This window comes from Camelus bactrianus, chromosome X (assembly GCF_048773025.1).
Source record: "Camelus bactrianus isolate YW-2024 breed Bactrian camel chromosome X, ASM4877302v1, whole genome shotgun sequence".
Lineage (NCBI taxonomy): Eukaryota > Metazoa > Chordata > Mammalia > Artiodactyla > Camelidae > Camelus > Camelus bactrianus.
In genome coordinates, this window is record NC_133575.1 from 37,179,528 (window position 1) to 37,202,099 (window position 22,572).

Sequence of the window (22,572 nt, forward strand, 5' to 3'; positions counted from 1 at the left end):
AAGGATCAGAATTGAAACTTGTGAATTTTACTCAGAATTTTGAGGTATTTCCAGTATTTCATAGTGAGTAAAATCTGGAGTCAATGTTAACTGAACTTAGTATATTGTTTCTAGCAATGTGGCCTCTATCAAGTACCCTCACAATATTGTTGCCCGGTAAATCTAAAAATTAAAAAAAAAATGAATTGTGGTAATACACACCTGACATTTAGCAGTTTAACCATTTTTAAGTGTATAGTTCAGTCGTGCCAAGTATTTTCACAGGGTTGTGCAAGCAACCAATCTCCAGAACTTTTTCATCTTGCAAAACTAAAACTCAGTACCTGTTAAACACCAATGCCCCATTTTCCCCTCCACCAGCCCCTGGCACTAACCTTCTGCTGTCTGTGTCTATGAATTTGACTACTCTAGGTACCGCATATAAGTTGAATCATACAGTATTTGTCTTTTTGACTGTGTTGTTTCACTTGGTATAACGTCCTCAAATTTCATCCCATGTTCTATATTCTGACATTTTTACAGCCAGCACTTTAGTCTATTTGGAATTTATTTTTTCCACATGCAAAAATATTACTTTAAAATTTACATACAGTAAAATTGACTTGTTTTAGTGTGTAGTTCAGTGAGTAACACATATATTGATTCCAAAATCAGTATACAGTACACCTAAATCAGTATACAGAACAGTTTCAAGCCCCCCGGACACTCTCTTATGCTGCTCCTTTGTAATCAAACCTCCCCTTCATCCCAGTCCCTGGCAACCAGTGATCTGTTCTCTGTCCTATACTTACGCTTTTACCAAAAAGCCATATAAACAGAATCATCAGGAAATTTTGCTCAGGTTATGGTATGTAACCTTTTGAGTCTGGCTTCTTTCACTCTGCATAATACTTGGAGATTCATCCATGTTGATGTACGTATCGATGGTCCATTCCTTTTTATTACTGAGTAGCAATACTCAGCAGGAGATGTATATTTCATTGTATGAATCTATCACAGTTTGTTTATACATTCACTCACTGAAGGACATTTGGGTCGTTTCCAGTTTGGGGCAATTATGCATAAAGCTGCTGTAAACATCGATGTACAGGTTTTGGTGTACACATAAATTTCCATTCCTCTGTGGCAGAGGCCAGCAAACTATAGCCCCGTGAGCCAAAACCCGCTCACTGCCTATTTTTGTAAGTAAAGTTGTATTGGAACCGGCCACACTCACTTGTTCACGCATTGGTTGCTTTCCTGCTATAATGGCAGAGTTGGGTAGCTGCGCAGAGACTGTGTGGTGTACAAAGTCTAAAATATTTACTGCCTGGCCCTTTCTGGGAAAAGTTTACTGACCCCTGGAGTTCATAATTTTATGCCAAGTTCTTCCCTCAAGGGAGGGAGAGAGACCCCACCCTCCTGGGACCACAGCTCCACTTACTGGAGAGGAAGCTTCCCTTCCCTCAGTTTTGGCTCCTCTGAGGTCTTTGGCCACTGTTGATGCCACCATGAGATTGCTTAGGGTCCTGGACACAGGAGACCAGAGAAAATAAACAGAAAAATAAAAATAGTGGGGAATTTCCACACTCTGAGCATTGGACATTCTCTTTCCTATTCCTGAAGCCAGAACTAAGGGGGGCTTCTGGATCTCTCTCTGCACCACAGCGCTCGCTTCCGGTTTCACCCTGCGTTTAGTTCTGGCTGGAGAATACTGGAAGAATGAAAAAGGTAAACTCGCCACTGTTTCAGTGATACTTCAGATTCTTGTCTTCTTCCCCAGTCTTTTGCCACTCTACTTTTCAGAGCCCTCAAATAGCTGGTCCATGCATTTTGTCCAGGTTTTATAGCTGAACCAAATCTGTGACCTCTGTCTCCCCTGCAGCGGGCAGCCACTGATGTCTCTGCTCCGATTTTTTTCTTTTTCTTATACTTAAGACTGGCTTTCTAGGGGTCACCTCCCCATGTCTGTACAGCTTAGTGTTGTGCAAAAACATGTCAAGCCATGTTTGACTTGCTTAGCTGCCAGAGAGTACATGCAAACCTCAAGCCTTTTACAAGTCTGCCCTGGCTTTTATTTCTCACTGGGCTTGCTCATTGTCTCCTCTGTGCGAACACGGGCTCAGTAAGACAGAGATAGATAGGTGGATGGTTTGCGTCTGTTTTGATCTCTGCTGCACATGCGCAAAGGCGCCTGTCTGCCTAAAGTAGTTTATCAAGCCCCCTATGGATGTCCCATCACCCAGATCTCCTCATTAAACTCCCGGCAGACCAGTCCATTACTTGCCCCAAACAGGCTGTAAGGTCCCACTAATGGCTCTGCCGGCCCCCTACGTGTGGTTGCTGCTGAGATAGCCACTTAAACCAGCCATGCTCCCAATCATGCTAGCCATCTCCAGCGGCTGCACTGAAGACTGTGTTTCCCTGGCTGGCCCCTGCCCTGGTTGAACGACTCCACCAGCAGCACTGAAAGAGGGAGGGGAGCCACATGGAAAAAACCCACCACAAACTGCCCTGTTACGAGCCACAGTCTAGCAGTTTTGATGAATAAAACACTTGTTTGCAGAATGCGTTTGGTCAGTTTCCAGAACACTGAAAGGGTTGTTTTTGACAGTTTTTTTCTCAGCAACCCTAAGTTGCTTTTGGGAGCGAGGAGTGAGCTCTTTACTCCATCCTGCCAGAAGCAGATGTCTGCCTTAAGTTTTGTTTTGTTTTGTTTAATTTTTTTTTACGTTTTTTATTGAGTGATGCGTTAAGTTTTATACAAGCAAAAATAATAGAAGAAAGCAGCAATACCTGCCACCAGCCCCAAACCTCACTGGGGCAGGGATGCTTGGCTCTTCACAGACATCCTCAACACAAAACATCTGCTAAGACTCCACGCTTTCCCATCAACCACACGCTCATCCTGAATCAACTATGCCCCACCATTATCCTCCTCTGTATTTTAGAACTGAATTCCCATGACCTTTAACCTCTAGAAATCCAGTCACCACTCCACTGGGATGTGCAGGGCAGTGGTGAGCTGCATAACGAGACCTAATGTGCTTACAAAGAAAAAACTTCTTCCATTTCGTTATTTTCAAGCTTTCCATTTCATGTTAAGTATTTCCTCTCTCAACTGGACATCGCTGTACGTCGTTCATATATCCGATCTGACATTCTCTATCATTATGATGTCAATTTAATCATTTATATGCAGTGCCATTCTTTGGCCTTATTTCTAGACCAACGATTCTCAACAGGGGGCAATTTTGCCTCCTCAGCACCGCCAAGGGACATTAGGCAATGTCAGGAGGTACTTTTTGGTTTTTACATTGAGGGAGTGATGGTGCTGTTGGCATCTAATGGGAAGAAGAAGCCAGGGATTCTGCTAAACAGCCTACAATGAACAGTATGGCTCCCCACAACAAAGAAATTGCTGTAGATGTTTTGGGGTGTCAGGGAAGGGGGAATTTCCCCCCCACCCCTCTTGAGTTCTTGTGGCTGGACTAATAATAAAATTGACAGATTAACAGGAGAAAAAGAAACAAGTTTAATTCATGTACACGGAGCTCTTATAGAAATAGGACCTAAGAAGTGGCTAAAACAGGCAGATTTTATACTTTGTAGACAAAGAAACAATAAATTTCCCTGAGGGATTTCTATGAGGAATTGACAAGACAAAGAAACCTGGGTTTGGGGTGCTTAATTAGTAAAGAATCTAAACAGAGTTTGGGCTTGGGGTAGTAAATGAAAGGCATAACAGGGTTTGTTTGTATAGATATCTTGGCCCAAATTCCCTGTCTCTGATGATAAGGGTGTCCTGCTACCTCCAGAGGTAGAGAGTGTACCTTTCACATGGGAGATTTATTTCCTGTTTTCCGGGAGACAGAAAGGAGGGTCAACGTGTTCCTCTTGCATTGTCCATTTCTCAAGTAACGTTAATTCAGAGTAATCAATATGCCATTGAGGCATATTCTGGGGCAGCGTGCCCTGGGTCCCAACAGGGGTTATACATTCTATTTCTCAATAACTAAATCCCAGAGATGCAGTCATTGACATTTTGGGGCTGTGAATCACTGACTCACTGCACACCCAGTAAATAACCACCAAGAATGCTCCATCTGCTGATTTCCAGAGGCTCCGAATCACTGCTGTTGATGAACAAATACTGATCCAGAATTGCCTCTTCTGTGTCCCCCAGGAAGCCCACTGGTTTGACCCTCAACCCTCTTAAGTACAGACAATCACTAAAAGGCATGGATTTCATAAGACTAAGGCCCCATACAGACCATACGGAACATAAGTCACCCTGTAGTCACTAGACATATAGACCCTAACCATTGACCCCTCCAGAGCATCCACATCCCAGACGCCACCCCCTAATCACTACCTTACAGACAACCACAATCATTGACTTCCAAAGCCTCCCAATCGTTCACCTACACATTTCCCTCAATCAGCAACTGTCACAGGCCTTCAGTTCCTTTAAAGCAAGAGAACTCCAGTTTCCTGACTCTTACAGACACCAACCCGTGACACCAACAGATCGCAAATCATTGACTCAATAGACACCTAAGGACGGATATCAGGGACTCCTACCTCTGACCCAACAGACAGCAAATAGCTGCATAGATCCTTGCCCAGTGAAGTCTGAAGTCCACTAATCACTGACCCCCGCCCCCCAGGAGAGTCCAATCACTGATCCCCCACAGAATATTAATCACCAAGAAGATATACAGATGGCAAATACGCATATGAAAAGATGCTCAACATCATATGTCATTGGGAAATTACAACTGAAAACAACAGTGGGATACCATTACCTACCTATCAGAAGGGCTAACATCCAAAATACTGACAATACCAAATGCTGGTGAGGATATGGAGCAACAGGAATTCTCATCTGCTGGTGGGAATGCAAAACAGTACAGCCCCATTGGAAGAATTTGGCAGTTTCTTGCAAAGCTAAATATAGTGCCACCATATAGCCCAGCAATTGTGTTCCTAGGTATTAATCCAAATGAGCTGAAAATGTATGTCCACGCTAAAACCTGGACAGGGATGTTTACAGTAATTTTATTCATAATTGCTGAAAAGTGGAAGCAACCGAGATGGCCTTCAAAAGGTGAATGGAGAAACAAACTATGGTACATCCACACACTAGAATATTATTCGGCAATAAAAGGAAACCAGCTATCAAGCCATGAAAAGACATGGAGGAACTTTAAATGCCCATTGCTTAGTGGAAGAAGCCAGTCTGGAAAGGCTGCATACTGTATGATTCCAACCATATGACATTCTGGAAAAGGTGAAAAAATGAAGACATGTACACCCAGGTTCATAGCAGCACTATTCACAACAGCCAAGAGGTAGCAGTAACCCAAGTGATGGATGAATGGATAAACAGATGTGGAAAGACAAATACTGCATGGTTCCACTTTTATGAGGTATCTGAAGTAGTCAAATTCATAGAAACAGAAAGTAGAAATGTGGTTACCAGAGGCTGGGGGAGGTGGAAGTGGGAAGTTGTTTAACGGGTACAGGGTTTCAAATTTGCAAGATCAAAGAGTTCTTGAGATCTGTTGTACAACAAGGTGAATGTACTTGACAAGACTGAACTGTACCCCTAAAATGGTTAAGATGGTAAATTTTACATTTTCTTTATCATAATAAAAATGTTAAAAAAATTATAGTAAAAAAGATCAGTGGTTGGTAAAAGAGTTTCATGGAGTTGGGGAAGGAGGACTAGATGGAGCACAGCGGATTTGTAGGGCTGTGAAACTATTCTGTATGATACTGCAATGCTAGATACGTCATGCTACATTTGTCCAAATCCATAGAACTGCACGAAACAAAGGGTAAACCCTCAAGTTAGCTTTAGTTAACAATGTATCAGCATTAGCTTGTGAATTGTAAGAAATGTTCTTTGCTAATGCAAGAGGTTAATAATAGGGGTGATGAAATAAAATGGATATTTGAAGGCAGGACAAGAAAAATGAAACATCAAATTCCCTCTCTGTGTTTGTTTGGGCCACCTCCCTCCACCCCTAATGTGCAGAGTGCATCTTCATGACACATTAACCAGAGCACCTAAAAGATGGGAGTGCCTGCTTGACCATAAAAATCTATTTTTTTTCCTTTCTTCTGATGCCGGCAATGCAATTTCTTAAAATAACAGCCTTCTTTCCAAACTCTGTAATGGGTCATGGTGACTTCCTGATCACTCTATACATGCTTATCTGGACTATGTATCCTTGGTGAACTTTATTAAAATATCAATATGTCATTTTGATGTATGACCTTTTGTCTCAGAAATGTGCGTGACTAAGCCTTCAACTTCTAACAGGCAGAACAGTCCTCAGAGCCTTCTGAGAGTCTGTTTCCAGGCTTATAATCCTGTTTGGCTCAAATAAAATTCCCCTTTTTAATTCTTAACTTGCTTGTTAATTGAACTTTTGTCAACAAGGGAAACGGTGAGCCATGGAGAGATGGAGTATATGGGGAACTCTGTATGAGCTGATCAAGTTTTTGCAAACCTAAAACTGCAATAATAATAATAATCATAAAATCTGGGGGGAGGGTATAGCTTAAGTGGTAGAGCACATGCTTAGTATACACAAGGTCCTGAGTCCAATCCTCAGTACCTCTTCTAAAAGAAAAAGTAAACCTAATTACCCTCCTCCCCCAAAAAAGATAAATAAATAAACATGAAATTAAAAAAAAGAAAAAATCATAAAGTTTATTAATTAAAAGATGAATGCAAATGGTGTTGGTCAAACAGTTTGTTGGATTCGTTCTGCTTTGTGAAGCGTGTTTTCAAGATCCATCCATATTACCTAGTCCTTGTCAGTCTTTGTCCACCAGTGTCAGATACCCAGGCTGCTGCCAAACAAATATATGTACTCATCTGTGTTCCCTTTGAGGACAAGATTTGCTCAGGGATACTTGCCTAGGATTCAGATTCCTAAGTCATAGGATTTAGTTTTACTTAAAGTAGTGCCAGCGACTGGAATGTTGAGCTGTACACCAGAAACTGACACGTTGTAAATGACTATACTTCAATTAAAAAAAAAAAGTAGTGCCAGATGGCACTCTCAAAGGGCTGCTGTCACCCCCTGGGCATGGAGTTCCTCTGTCCCCTCATCCCTGCCAAAACTTGACATGACCTAGCTCTCCAATTTATGATAAACTTGTGGGTATAAATAATATATCATAGTTGTTTTAACTTGAATTTCTCTAAATGTTAATGAGGTCAAATATCTCTTCATATGTTTCTTACCATCTCGCTTGTGAACTGCCTGTCATCTTCCTTCCCTAGTTTTCTATCAGAGCTCCTACCTTTTATTGTGGTTGCTGATTTGCAGGAGTTCTTGTATATACTAAGTATAAACGTTGGTTGGTGTTGGACATTTCAGATATCTTCTCCCAATTTTTTATACGTCTATTAACTTGGTCTCTGGTTCCCTTAATTGAACGGAAATACTTTTGAAATGTAATGACATGCATCAAACTTTTGCCCTATAAATTGTACTTCATGATTTTCTTTAAGCCCTTCTTCATCCCTCCTAAGCAGGATTACCCTCTCCCAAGCTTTATTGGGATATATTGACACATAACATGGTAAAAGTTCAAGGTATACAACCTGTTGATTTGATACATTCATCTTTTGTGAACTGATTACCACCATAGCATTAGCTACTGCCTCCATCCTGTCACATAATTACCATTTCTTTTTTTGTGGTGAAAACATTTAAGATCTACTCTCTAGGTAGCATTTAAATATATGATACAGCATCATTAGCTATAATCACCAGGCTGTACCTTAGAGCCCAGAACTTGTTCATCTTAGAACTGGAAGTTTGTAGCCTTTGACCAATATCTCCCCCATTTCCCCTACTCCCAACCCCATGGTAAACACTGCTGTACTGTTTCTCTGAGTCTGACTTTTTTAGATTCCACATACTAGTGATGCCATACAGTATTTGTCCTTCTCTGTCTAACTGATTTCACTAAGCATAATACCCTCCAGGTCTGTCCATGTTGCTGCAAATGACAAGTTTTCATTCTTTTTAATGGCTGAGTAGTATTCCTCTGTGTGTATGTGTATATATAATCTCATGTACTTCATCCATTCATCTGTTGATGGTGAACACTTATGCTGATTCCATATCTTGGCATATGCAGCTCTCTCTATGAGATCCTGATTTCCATTCCTTTGGATACATACCCAGAAGTGGAATTGCTGGGTCATATGGTACTTTTATTTTTAATTTCTGAGGAAACTCCACACTGTTTTCCACAGTGGCTATACCAATATGCATTCCCACCAACAGTGCACTAGGGTTCCCTTCTAGCCACACCATCGCCAACACTTGTTATCTCTTGCCTTTTTGAAGATGGCCATTCTGACAGGTGTGAGCTATCTCACTGTCATTTTGATTTCCACTCCCCCGATGGTTAGTGATGTTGGGCATCTTTTCATGTACCTGTTGGCCATTTTGATGTCTTCTTTGGAAAACCATCTCTTCATTTCCTCTCCCCCATTTTAAAATCAGAATATTTTGTTTTTGTTTTTGTTGCTATTGTCTTGCTATTGAGTTTTATGTGTTCTCTATATATTTTGGATATCAACCTCTTATCATATATATAATTTGCAAATATTTCCTCCCATTCCATAGGTTGCCTTCTCATTTAGTTGATGGTTTCCTTTGCTATACAGAAGCTTTTTAGTTTGATGGAGTCCCACTTATTTACTTTTGCTTTTGTTGCTTGTGCTTTTGCTGTCATATCCAGGAAATAACTGCCAAGACCAAAGTCAAGGAGCTGTTTTCTTTGAAAAATTTTATGGTTTGGGGTCTTACGTTTCAGTCTTTAATCCATTTTGAGTTTATTTTTGTGAGTGGTGTAAGATAGGGGTCCAATTTCATTCTTTCATCATTTATTTGTCCTTCGGATGTTCTTGGCTCTCTTGTCAAGTATTAGTTGAGTGTACATGTGGGAGATGATTTCTAGGCCCTTTGTTGTGTTTCAGTGGTCTCTGTGTTTAGTTTTATGCTAGTACCACACTGCTTTGATTACTATAGCTCTGTAGTATAATGTGAAGTCAGGAAGTTTGATGCCGCCAGCTTTGTTCTTCTTTCTCAGAATTGCTTTGGCTATTCAGGGTCTTTTGTGTCTCCATACAACTTTTAGGATTGTTTTTTCTATTTCTGTGAAAAATGCCATTGGAATTTTGATAGGAATTGCATTGAATCTTTACATGGCTTTGGGTAATATGGACATTTTAACAATATTAATTCTTTCATTCTGTGAACACAGGACGCCTTTCCATTTGTTTATGTCTTCTTCAGTTTCTCTCACCAAAGTCTTGTAGTTTTCAGTGTACAGATTTTTACCTTCTTGGTTAAATTTATTCCAAAGTATTTTATTGTTTCTGATGGTATTGTAAATGGGTTGTCTTCTTTCTTTGTCAGATGTTTTGTTATTAATGTATATAAATGCAACTGTTTTCTGTATATTGATTTTATATCTTGCAACTTTACTGAATGTGTTGATCTAGTGGGTTTTTTTGTTGGCATGTTGAGGATTTTCTGTATATAACATCATATCATCTGAAAACAGACAATTTTACTTCTTCTTTTCTGATTTCGATGCCTTTTATTTCTATTCTTGCCTGATTGCTCAGTCTAGGACTTCCAGTACTATATTGAATAGGAGTGGTCAGAGTGGGCACCTCTGTCTTGCTCCTGATCTTAGAGGAAAATCTTTCAACCTTTTTACCTTTGAGTATGATGTTGGCTGTGGGTTTGTTACATACACAGCAGGGAAATTCATCAAGATCTATCCTTTTAAATGGCTGCATACTATTCCATTATGACACAAGTCTGTATCATAATTTATTGAATCATTCCCTTATTGAATTTCCTCCCTATTTACCATTTCAAAGGCCTGCATTAAATATCCTTGGAAATATATCTTAATTTACTTATTTTAATATTTCTAATGATAAAAAGTAATATCCAATCATTGCAAACAATTAAAATACAGAAAAGACCATTTATAATGCAACCTCTCAGCCTCTATCAGTTTTTTTTCTCTTTTTTTAAAGCTATTTTCTTTTTTTTTCCAGCGTGGAGAGGTAATTAGGTTTGTTTGTTTGTTTGTTTGTTTTAAATGGAAGTACTGGGGATTGAACACATGACCTTCTGCATGCTAAGCACGTGCTCTACCACTGAGCTGTACCCTTCCCTCTCCCAGCCTCTATCACTTTTGATGTTTTTTGCACATATATTCCCAGCTTACGGTTTTGGCAAAACACCCAACATTATGACAAAAATCTCCAGTATTATGCATTATCTTGAAAACTACTTTTAAACATGTTTGTTATTTTATTAATAAATAAATAATGTATTTTTATTATAGAGATTTTCAATCCTATATAAAAGAAAAATACTAGTAAATTGACCCTCACGTATCTATCACCCAGCTTCAACAATTATCAACATACAACTAAATTTGTTTTATCTGTACTTCAGCTCCCCCAGTGGAATATTCAAAAGTAAGTCTCAGACACCATATCATATTATAGATAAATACTATATTATATATCTTTAAAGCATAAAGACTCTTTCTTTAATAACATAACCACAATACCATTATCACACTTAAAAATTTACCAAAAAACCTTTAATATTATCAATATTCAAATTTCCCAGATTGCCTCATAAGTGTCTTATTTACAACTAGATTACTCAAATGAGAATCTAATGTTGTCCGCACTGCATTTGGTTGATATGATTCGTAAGTATCTTTTCATCAATAACACCCCCCCCATCCTTTTTTTAATTCTTGTATTTCATTTGTTGAAGCATCCTCATCACTTGTCTGAGAATTTCACATTCTGGATTTAGCTCACTGCAACTCCATTGTGTCCTACAATATATACCTCTGGCCCCCAGATTTCTTATAAACAAGTATTAGAGGCTTGATCAGATTCAGGTGTGATATTTTGATAAGAGTATTTCATAGCAGATGCTGTGCATTTTTACTTATATTTATCCACACACACATGATAATGCCTTGTGTCTCTTTTTGTGATTCTAATATTGGCCAATGGCCTTGGGTATTGAAAATTTTTGTTTTGTTTTCCTTATCAATATAATGTAGATACATTTCAATCTCCTGGCTTAGCTAGTCAGTCTATAGAGAAGACATACTGGAGTTCTCTTTTGGATCCTTATACGGTACAAACTGCTAGCACGGTTGCAGTTTGTAACAAGAGGTTGCGCATTTTTTGCAATTATTCCCTGCTACCCATAAGTTTCATAGTAATGTTAATGAGCTTTCTCAAATCTCTGAGATGCAAGTTATCTATATGTTCAAGAATGAACTGTCTAAAATTCACTTTGGAAAGGTCTTATCCTGCCTCTTAAGTATCTAAGTATGAATATGCAACTTCAATGTTATGTCTTTAGTCTATTGTTAGGTTCCAGAGTAGCTGGACACCTACTCTGACATCCCAAATGCTTGACAAGCCAGCCTTCTGCTGGAAAAAAAAGACAAAGAAAAGGAAGCAAAGGAGATTGTGTGTTGATTATATTTGTAAGGAAATCTTTAAAACATATTTTTAAAATCACTTGTGTTTTAGTCTAGCATTGCTATGGTGTCTTTAAAGTCCCTATTGGAAAGCAGTTTGACGATACTTATCATTTACCACACCAATGTTCATGGCGTTTAGCATGTTAGCCTCATGTCTCAGAATTTTTCCTTTAAGAGTTACTCAGTATCACTAAAAACTGTATGTTTAAAATTTAATGAAAATATCATTCACAATAGACCCCTAAATATAGAAAACCCTGTATATACGGTTTTGTTGAAGTAAGTTATGTTAAAGCAACATGCTGTAATACTGTTCAGATAAAAGGAACAAAATGTTTATTTTTTCAAAATCCAATGAATTTAATTGAGCAATTACCATATAGTGTTGACCGTATAGGAATAAAACAACAAACAAACAAACAAAATGAAGACCCTGCCCTCTGGGGCTTACATCCTAGTAGCTAGATGAGGTTAACGTTGCTGTAAAAGCAGCGAAATATTCAAATAACAATAGCAAGGAGACTGAAGCTGAGAAAAAAGGGAAAGGGCTGAAACTACAAATCTCGCGATGGCTGGTAGAGAGATGCCAATTAAAACGTGGAAGATCATGACATCACCTCATTTTCATGACGACATTCACAACTGTTGGCCTAAAGCTAGTCTGAACACAGGAGGCCATAATCCTGTGGTTCTGCTATGAGATGTCCGAGCAAAAGGCCCTCTACTCATGCCAACTGCTCTCACATGCCAGGACTTGGGTATTTCCTCCAAGACTAAGGCCACTAGGGTGGTACTCTCCGGAGTACCTCGGGACAGTAGATGTTATTGACCCAGGGCACACTTTCAGGACACAGACGTTAAATAGTGCAGTAGTAAATGTAGAACCTGAAAAAACCAGTTGCGTCATGACAACATAATATACTAAGATAGATATGTGGAATGCACCTGAGAAAGGAATGTGAGTAATAAGAATACTTTTAGGCTATTTCTATCCTGCCAGTCAGGGTCCTGGCAGAACACAGATAGCACCCTCAAACTAATACTAGACTTTTTTTTAGTCCTCAAGGGGGCTAAGAAAATGGCAAAAGTATGGGCAGGGGTAGGGAAGCCACAAAAAGTGTGCAGGACCCTGGGTCTGAAAACCTGGATCCCTAAAGGACTAGCCAATGGCTTGTAGCAGGGAGGGGAGAGAGACCAATAGAGCCAAGGGCTGCCTGCCAGTAACTTGGAAAGAAACACAGGTCACACCACAGGGACCTGATGTCCTCAGACAGCAAGTGCATGTGGGGATCTCAGGTGACACTTGCTCCCCAGACTAGCTCGGTCCCTCCCGATGGTCTCTGCAGTGCATCTCCCAGCCCTGCTGTCCCCCCTTCCCATGGGCTGCCCACCCTAGGCTAACTCCAAACCCGGTCAAGTCAGGGAAGGACCGACCATGACACACAGGAGGGCATCTCCAGCTGGTCCGGATATTGTAAATATTTACACACATATACACACACTATTTCTCCAGTTCCATCTTTACATGTACTCTCTCTATTGGTCTGTTTCTCTGTTGTCAGTCTACATATATATATGTATATATATGTGAATATGCATAATACTATATATACATGTATATTTATATATATTTTAAAAGTCTGGGGATTTTTCTCAGGGTAATGAGAATACGAATGCCTTTTTAAAATGCCTTATGCTGTTCTGTTTACTCTCATAAACAATTGACATCCATTTATGAACAGAAGAAGTTATACAGCCATTCACATTTTCAAAAAATGTATCCCAAAGTCCTGCCAATAAAAATGACTTCTAATTGTTCTATTTAATTTCCAGAGTCCTTTGCTCCCCCAAAGTTTCTGCCATTACTTGTGGGAGCACAAACTTGGGTTAACAAACTTTGATATTGTAATGATTGCTTTACCAAATCATATTCTCATCTTTATGTAAACACATAAGAAATGTATAATCAAAACCAATGCTTTCTATATTTGTCATTATACTGCTATTTCAAAGCAAAATGTCTAAGAGCATAAAAAAATAAACTCTCAATACCAGTCACCACCTTATCTATGGAATTTACCTCAGTTGCCTTGAAGCTGCTTTGCTAGCAGAAAACTGCTACAAACTGTCTCCTTGCCGTAAAAAGCAGAGACATGCTTTGGTCGCTTTGCTTAGTTCGAGGTCATAGATTCAGGGCTGCTTGTGCTTATGGAAAACCATAACTCGTCCCCTGCCCTAACCGGCAGGACGTGCTTCGCTCATCAGGTGTAGGCGGACGGTGCAGGCTGCCCTTGCTCACAGAAAACTGTGGCTTAGCCCTTAGCTGGGAACAGCTGGGCTGCTTCGCGTGCTTAGACGATTTCTGATCATAGTATGGAGCCTCTGTGGTGGCCTGGGTTTTCATTGTCAATTATTCGGAACACTGTAACCTTGCTCATGATTGTTTGAGGCTTAAAATAACCATGTGTACTATCAATATTGTAACCTTCTCGCTAAATATAAATTAAGATTATAATGTTTCTGTTTTTCACAAACTGAAACTGTTGACCTGCATCCCTGCACGTACACCATGCCCCTTACTCATTCCTATGACGTTATTTCACTTTGACTCTTTGTTTGACTCTTCTCAATAAATACAAGAGCTTTTCAGGAGCTTGGGTAGTCAGTCTCCAGCTCCCTCTCACTCTCGTGACCTGATAAAGTCTTGAGTAATTTCGTTCTTCTGCGGTGGAACTTTTGCTGGACAAAACCCATGACGAACAGAACCCACAATTACTTACTTATCTTCAGCTTTTTAATTAAAACCTAGTAAGAAGCCTTGTAGTAAATGGATCTCAAATCATATGTAACCAATTCCTCAGTGTATGTAGCTCACGATGAGAATGGAGACGGGGGGCGTATCATGGGAGTTATAATCCTGGATTCTGGGTGAGAGTAATAGAGGTTTAAAAACCAATTTCATTGTCTTACAGCCCCTATAACCTCAGAAAAGCTACCTAATCCTAGTTTCCTCACCTCTCAAATTGAAGTATTGACACCTACCTGAAAGGATTGTCATGAGGACTGAGTAGGGTACTGTAGCAGCAGGTGACCATGCACTGAGGGGCTGCCTGAGCCCGGCAATGGGGTGAGGGCTTGATAAGAATTACCTCATTCAATCCTCCCAATGACCACGCAATGGGCATTATTATTGTCTCCATATTACAGGTGACAAGGCAGGTTTAGAGTGGTCCATGCCTTTACTTAAAGTTACATCATCAGTAAATGATTGAATCAAAATTAATCCATGGGTATTTTGCCTCAAGAGCCCCAGGTTCTTTTTTTTAAATCATTAAAAAAAATTTGAAGTATTTATTGATTTACAATGTTGTGTTAGTTTCAGGTGTACAGCAAAATGATTCAGGTATACATCTATATCTGTATCTATTATTTTTCTTTTCTTTTATAGATTCTTTTCCTTTATAGGTTATTAAAAGATGTTGAATATAGTTCCCTATGCTATACAGTAGCAGAAGGACACTGATTCTTAATGAAAAAGATTTTAATCTTAAATCAGGATATTTACCAGTATCCAGCTGTGTTGCAACAAATATCAACCACACATGCTATTTCCTTCCCTATATTTGACATCTTGTAGTTGGCTAGAGCAGTGTAAGAAGCCCTGGTGGACACTAAGAAGATTTGGTTTCTTCATGTCTGTCCCTCTCCTGTGTGCCCTGGACCGGTCATTTGTGACTTCTCTTTTCTCAGCCTGTAAAATGAAGGACTTGGCACTGAGTGATCTTGGAGAGCCTTTCAGCTCTGAAAACATTCTGTGATATTGAAAGCTTCAGAGCCCCATGTTCTCAACAATGTGCTTCCAGAAGGCTCATAAAACACACATGAGCTGGCATGAGGTGAGTGCTTAATAAATGGTCACTGTTGTTAAGATGAGTGATGAAATAATTGGATATAGTTGACATAGTTCATAAACACCTGCTATGCTCTCTCTTTCAACACACTGTATGAAAGAAAAACTGTGATGATTTTGGCTCTATGACTAGACACACTTATTCTCTAAGATGACATCGTTGAAAATGATATGCCGGTGTTTCATCTTTAAATTAAGTTAATGCAAGATTCCTCATCCTGCCTGTAAAAGAATGGAGAATTCCTAGACTTTCTCTGTCCCATACTGTAGCCACTAGCCACAGGGATTGAGACGTGTAAAATACAGGTGGGATTTCAATGATTTTGTATGAAAAAGGAATGTATAATATCTCATTAATAATTTCAGATTGTTTCCATGCTGAAACAATGTAATTTAGGATATACTGGGCTAAGCGAAACGTATTCTTAAAATTAATTTCACTTGTTTCCTTTTACTTTTTATAAAATGGCTACAGGAAAATTTATTTATGTGGCTTGCAAAATATTTCTACTGAACAGTGCAAGTCCTGGCAGGGCCTGGCAGTGAGGCCTGAAGCAGATTAGACATAATCATGGTTTATAAAATTCTAAATCCTGTTATAAAACCAAATGTCAAAATATGATCAAAAGAACTATTATATTATAAAATAAACAACAAGGTCCTACTGTTTAGCACAGGGAACTATATTCAATAATTTTTAATAACCTATAATGATAAAGACTATGAAAAAGGATATATATGTATAACTGAATCATGATGCTGTACACCAGAAGCTAACACAACATTGTAAAGCAACTATACTTCAATTAAAAATAAAAATATAATAAAAAGATTATTATGTAAAATTATTATAGAGTATATTGATAATTGTATGAACCATAAACCCTAGATTATATTAAAAATGATAAGAAATGGGGATGGAAAGGGACATGACAATGATCAGATGGATGTTAGTTTCCTTCTTTTAAACAGATGAGCCTCAAAAATGCCATTTCAATCTTAACTTTGACTATCAGAGAAACACCGTGTTTTTTTTTTTAAATCAGCTTTTCATTTATTTTTTTCTGGTATCTACATACACACACTTTAAAAAAATGTTACAGAAGAGTGTATTATAAAAGGCAAGTTAGTAATTTAATTTATTTCTAAACGAAATGAATACTTCTCTTTGGGTTTTTTTTCCCACTCCTTTATGCACTCAACCAAATATTGTGGCTTTACACCATGTGTTCTTGATGTTGAGATACATATATTTCACATCCTAATAATATTCTGGATCAGAATTTGACATGTAGGGGACGGAGGTTCTGGTGGAGGCTGGGACAGTGGGGCTGAGTGTCAGGTCAGCCTGGGACACTGGACAGAAATATCAGCCAAAGAAAGTTGAGGGGAAGAGAAAAAAATTACCAGTGTTGATTCTTGGCCACTTGGTCACCTCCTCCCAGCCACTTGTCTAGCAGCTGAAGGCAGGGGTCGAATTTGTAAGAGGAAGTGTTGGAGCCAGAGACCCAGCCCCACCCTTCCGGCTCCTCGGGCACAGCCAGGTCCTGACTCATCCTTCCATTTATTCCAGTCACAGTGACAAACTGGAAGAGAAGGGACATGTCAGGTGCAGAGAATGTAGGAGGAGAGGAGAAGGGGAGTGAGGGGAATCAAATAGGAGTGGCTTCTATTTCTCACTGTCACTTCTCCTGTTTAGTTTGTGGCCACTTGGCCCCATCCCCCAGGGAGCGCAGACCCAAGAGGCCAGTGTGCTTCGGGCAAAAAGGCAGCTCTTCCAGCAGCTCAGCCCCACTGTAGCCAGAGCTGTAAATCAGGTCCTGTGCACAGCATGAGACCACTCTTTGTTGCCCCAGTGGGTTAGAAGGGCGAAGACAGAGCACCCCTTCGTATTTGGACAGAAGATGCTAAGTTTGTCCTTTTGCACCTGTGTGGGTCAGGACTGAATTCGAATTCTTCATCTGCCATCCTAGGCCTGATATACTCAAATGGAATTTACTTTTAGTGGCTATATATAGCCTGGGCAGTGTCTGACAGTGACTATAAGATGTATTATACAGTTTGAAATTAAACGTGTATTTTAAAACCTTGCTCATAGGTTTGCTGATATTTTGAAATACTGGTGGCCATTTAATGAATATTGTCTTCCGTGCCTGTGAGTTCCAACGAAGATGGAAAATATTAGGCAAGAAAGTTCCAGAAAGTTCCAAAAAGCAAAACTTGATTTTGCCGCTCTAGCAACTATTCACATAGTTTTTACATTGTGTTCGGTAATGTAAAGTATGCGGGAGAATGTGCATAGGTTATATGCAAATACTACACAATTTTGTATAAAGGAATTGAGCACCTGAGGATTTCAGTCTCCATGGGGTTCCTGGAACCAATGCCCCGCTGTTATCAAAGGACAAATGTATTAAGCACCTGATGTGTACCTGGCGTTGTTACTGTTCCCAAACTCAGGTTCGGTTGCTCACCACTCAAAAGCCAATAATCGGGAGGCAAACGTCAATAGAAAGAAAAGGTGCTTTAATCAGAAAAGCCAGCAATCTGGGGAGAAAGTGGACTCGTGTCCAGAGACCAACTCTGAAGATTCTGCTCGGCCATGACAGTTTTTAAAGGGAAAAATGGGGGGAAGAATCTCAGTGACTTGTCGAGGCAGGAGGTTGGGTTCTGCATCCTTCTCCATTGCGTGCAGATAGCTGACTCTCTCTTCAGATGTTATCTTGCCCTCGTGATCTGCCTGCAGGATGGCCAAGGGGGCTGTTGGGGGTAGAGACCTAGTCATCCTTTAACTGCTTAATTCTTCATTCTTACTTATTTTAATCTAGGAAAAGAATCAACAGGTTAGGCAAGGCATGGTGTGCATTCAGGACAGCATAAGTCAGGAGTTAGTTTCAATTGTTTAGTCATCTCATACCTATAATTAGGTTTTTTAAGGTTACAGAGGGACAGGAATGGGTAAACAGGAAAGGGGCAGGAGAGCTGCTTTCATCACCTGTGTGTCTTTTTACTTCAATCGCACCCATTACACCAAAGGCATCTGTTAACACATCCAGGTGCTCTGTATTGCCCATCAGGGCTCAGGACCCAGGACCCAGGGGCATGGGTTGCTGAGTACCATCAGCGGGGCGAGGAGGATTGGGGAATGGAACGCTGCCCCCCAGGAAGCACTTACCGAGAATCCCTAAACCCCGGCCGAAGTGTGAGTGCTTCCAATGCCAGGCGTGGAGATTTCTTCAATTCACCAGATCAGTTGAGAGATTCTTAAATATTTTGAGCAGAGAAATATTAACAGGAGATTATTTCAAGAAGCCTATGGAGTAAGATTTTTGGGTTTGGGGGATGTGGTTGGGGGTGGGGATCATAAGGCAGGGATACCTGGGCAGGCACAGGGGAAGGGGAGCAGAGAATGGCAGGTTGCAGAGATGGGTAAGGGTAGATCCAAGGGCCTGAGGGTGGGGGACAGCTGACGTGGCATCAATGAGAAGCCCTCTTGTCCAACTCCAGCCCTGCCCAGGCTCCCCCTCCTGCCCAGCCACAGCGCCGGATGCAGCTTGCTTCCTTTATTTGTAAAAAGGGAAGGCTTCATTTTCTTTCTGTATGCATTTCTATATAATCTATCAATATGCAAGATCTGGAAAAGCATTATCACACATGTACCAAATCATTATTCATATTTAGGGGGAGTTTGGGTTGTCATACCTTTTCTGTGTATAGTTAACATTTTTACACGTGTCTCTTGCATTGTTCATTTTACTATTACATGAAAATCATTTTCCCATGATGTTACCTGGACTTGCTAAACAATATTTGTAAAGGTTTCCGAATATTTTTAGAAAGACTGTCTACCCTTGGATTCCTTAATTTATTCTCCAACTGTGATTTCAAGTTTCCTATTTTACAAATAATGCTTGGATAAATAACTTCACACACACACACACACACACACCCCTCTATTTATCTACGCATCATCTAGACATCAAAGGAAGATGAATATAGAGGAGAAGATGGAGGAGGCGGGGGAGGCGAGGAAGAGGAGGGGAGGAGGGCTACTCCCTCACGTTAAGAACCCTGGTCCCGCGGAGTGGAGCCCGCAGTGCGCACGACCGTCACCAGGGCAGTGGCTGCGGATCGGGGCGGAGAGGCCCGGAGCCTGAAGGCGGAGGCCAGCCCCCCATACTGCGGAGAAAGGGGCGGGCGCCTTGCCGCAGTGGCACTTGGCCTTGGCCTTGGGCGGTCTCTGGCTCCCCCTGCCGTTCATGCCGCGCACCTGCAATGGGCAGCTGCTCTCAGTCCTTTCCCGTTGCCGCCTTCGCCTCCTCCATTTTACTTCTGCATGGCTTTTCCTTCACCGCTTGGTCCCCTGTCCCTCTGCAGTCGTCCGCTTACTAATTTAGGGCTCCCAACTCGAGGAACCCCCTGCGGAACTAGCTGCTGTCGTCAGACCCAGGGGAAAGAGCAGGCCTAGATGGAGCCCAGGCGGGCAGGGACCGCTGGCGACAGGGTCCGGGCCCTGAGGCGCAGTGGCAGCGGTGGCAGGAGAGGGGCTGATCTTGAGCAGTGGCCGCTGGCCGCCAGGGCCCGGGACCCCTCTTTGCGGTTCCTGGCCTCTGGCTTTCTGGGCCCCCTGTATGGGGTACTGTAAAGGACCGAACCTGGGGGGTCCACGGGGAAGGCACAGCCCTGGCCCCCAAAGCCTCCTCCTGCGGGCAGAGGAAGTGGGACACAAGAGTCAGAGGCCTGGGGTCTCTGTGGTGGGGACCTGCCATTGTCCAAGAAAAACCAGAGCTGGACAGTAGTTAAAATGGTGAAAACGGATTTTATTCAGGACTATTGCATCAGGACTGTTGCAATAGGGTAAAAGAGACCTCAATATAGTACCAGATTTAATTCTGAATACCGAATGGCCAAGTGAGAATTTATCACCAAGGAGCAGTGGGGGCGAGGGGGGGCGAGGAGTGTATCAGTGGGTGGAAAATTACTAAGAGGAAATGTCAGGGGTAAGGTGGGATTCTGGCTCAACCCATCTAACAGGAGTCTTGCTGAGAGCAGCGATGGTGATCAGACATCACCTGGGGAACGGTGGAGGGTGAGGAACGCAGCTATCCAGGGTGATCAGCTATGGAGAATGAGGTGTTCTGACTATACTGACTTAAAAGGATTCTTACTAAAATTGGACAGTGCAGAGATGAACACAAAAGATGGGGCCTAGTTGAAAAGTTCAGGGGAGCATGAGCAGAGTTTGGTCAAGAAGAGAATCTTTGTCACAACTCCATGGTCCAGGACCCTGGAAATGCCCAATGGTGGCACTTCAAGATGGCAGGACAACTGTTCAGGAGCGGGTGGAGGGGCTTGTGGAGGACAGGAGGCAGCCCCCTCCCCACACCCTTTGCCAGTCTCTCCAGCCCGAGCTGCCAGGGACCAACATTCCTCCTTCCCGGATTCAGAATAACCTCAAGTCCAAACCAGTCTCCTGGCCCAAGGGCCTTCTCCTGGTCCAGCCCCTAAGCTGAGTCAATCCACGTGGGGCCAGGAGGGACCTCAGTGACTCTCCACAAACCCAGTGTCAAGTCACCCCAGGTGGGGGTTCAGTTAACATCCCATCTCGCCCAGAATCCCCACCTACATGCCTCTGGGTGCCTCTTGTGCTTGGACCAAGCTATTGCTCCTGCGGTTCCAAACCAGAGACCAGATGGGCCTGACCCAAGACACCTAGGAAGGGTTTCCAGGAGGGGGATGACTCCCAGCAGCCAGACATGAAGGTGGATTCCAGAACCCACCCGGCTGCCGCCCCAGGGACCCCACAGACCTCCCGAGCAGAGGCAGTTCAACAGGAGGGCTGCCTGGAGGAGGCGGGAGTGGAGAGCCACAAACACTAGAGCCCAGTGATTCCATCCTGGACACCGATTCATTCACACAGCTTAGATCTCAGAGCTTAGACATGGGCTCACAAAGCCACACTTCACAAAACACACATTTTCCCCGTCTAGCCTTCTATCCACTCATTCACCAAGTATGTAGAGAGCTCCCGGGCTGTGGGGATGCAATGGGAAATCAGAATGAGGTTAGAGGAGGAACAAGGAAGATGACATTACAGCCCAGTGCAGTCAGGGCACATGTCCAGGGGAAGCTGGGAAGAATTGGTCAGGAGGGGAACAGAAAAGTTTACTCCCCAGGAAGTCACGTGAGAACAAAGCTGCGAGTGGTGAGCAGGGATTTGCCAAGTTACACAAAGAGGGGTTGGGTTCTCTTGGCAGAGGAAGCAGGTATGTAATGGCCCCAGGTCCAATTCACACGGCCCAAAGCTGCCCCAGAGCAGGGGCAGGAAGGGGGGTGTGTGTGGGCTGGGCGAGGTGGGCGGTCACCAGAGTATAAAGGACAAAGCGAGGGGTAAAGGAGATATTTGTTAGGATTTCCGCAGAAATTTTTGACCCAAGCCAAGTGTGAAGCAAATTGCTATTCTTTCTGGAATGATTTCTTCCCCTGGAAGAGTCTAGTGACCACCCAAAGTTCTGCCTCTTGGTTTGGGAGTCTCAGCTGATCAGTGACCCGCAGTCTCTCCAGCTTCTCAGTACCGCTGAGTGGGGAGCGTCTTCCTGGCTTCTCCTCTGCCCCACGTCCCAGCCAGGACCTGGGTGACTGTGGGGCTGTGGATGGAGCAGGCCAAGTGCAGGGAGCAGGTTGGCCTCTCCCATTTCCGTTTTTCCTCAGAACCTGAGGGACATCTTGGTAATGAGGTGGAGCTCAGCATTCTTAAAAGTGACTTTGTTTCCTGCCTGTGTTTAACTGATGTCAAAGTGACAGCAAGGAGTTGGGGGGTGTGGGCAGACAGGGCCTGACTGGCTCTCAAGAGCTCCCTCTTGGCCTTTGACCCAGACACTGGGTACTGTGACTGTCACTTACTGGCGTTCTTTGTCGCCATTGGTGTGTTTGAGTACAGTTTGAAATCTTCTAACTTTCTCAAGGCAAATAACACAAAAGTCTGGAAGCAAAGAAGAGTTTAGGAAATGGAAGTCAGAATCCAGGCAAGAGAGGATGAAGACTTGAATTAAGGCAAGAGGCGTGGGGAAGCAGGTAGACACATTCCCCTTGTAAGCTTC

The 22,572-nt window shown here is 42.0% G+C and overlaps 1 long non-coding RNA gene across 2 annotated transcripts; it reads right to left on the minus strand.

The window, feature by feature from the left end:
* Window positions 1-17,998: 17,998 nt before the first annotated feature.
* LOC123612172 (uncharacterized) lies at window positions 17,999-19,649 on the minus strand. 2 transcript variants are annotated; one of them, XR_006719384.2, is made up of 3 exons: window positions 19,534-19,649; window positions 18,648-18,735; window positions 17,999-18,296 (listed from the first exon to the last, which is right to left on the minus strand). It is a non-coding gene; the product is annotated as an uncharacterized LOC123612172 (long non-coding RNA). The 2 variants fall into 2 exon arrangements; XR_006719385.2 differs by lacking the exon at window positions 19,534-19,649 and adding an exon at window positions 18,851-19,522.
* Between the last annotated feature and the right edge of the window lie 2,923 nt (window positions 19,650-22,572).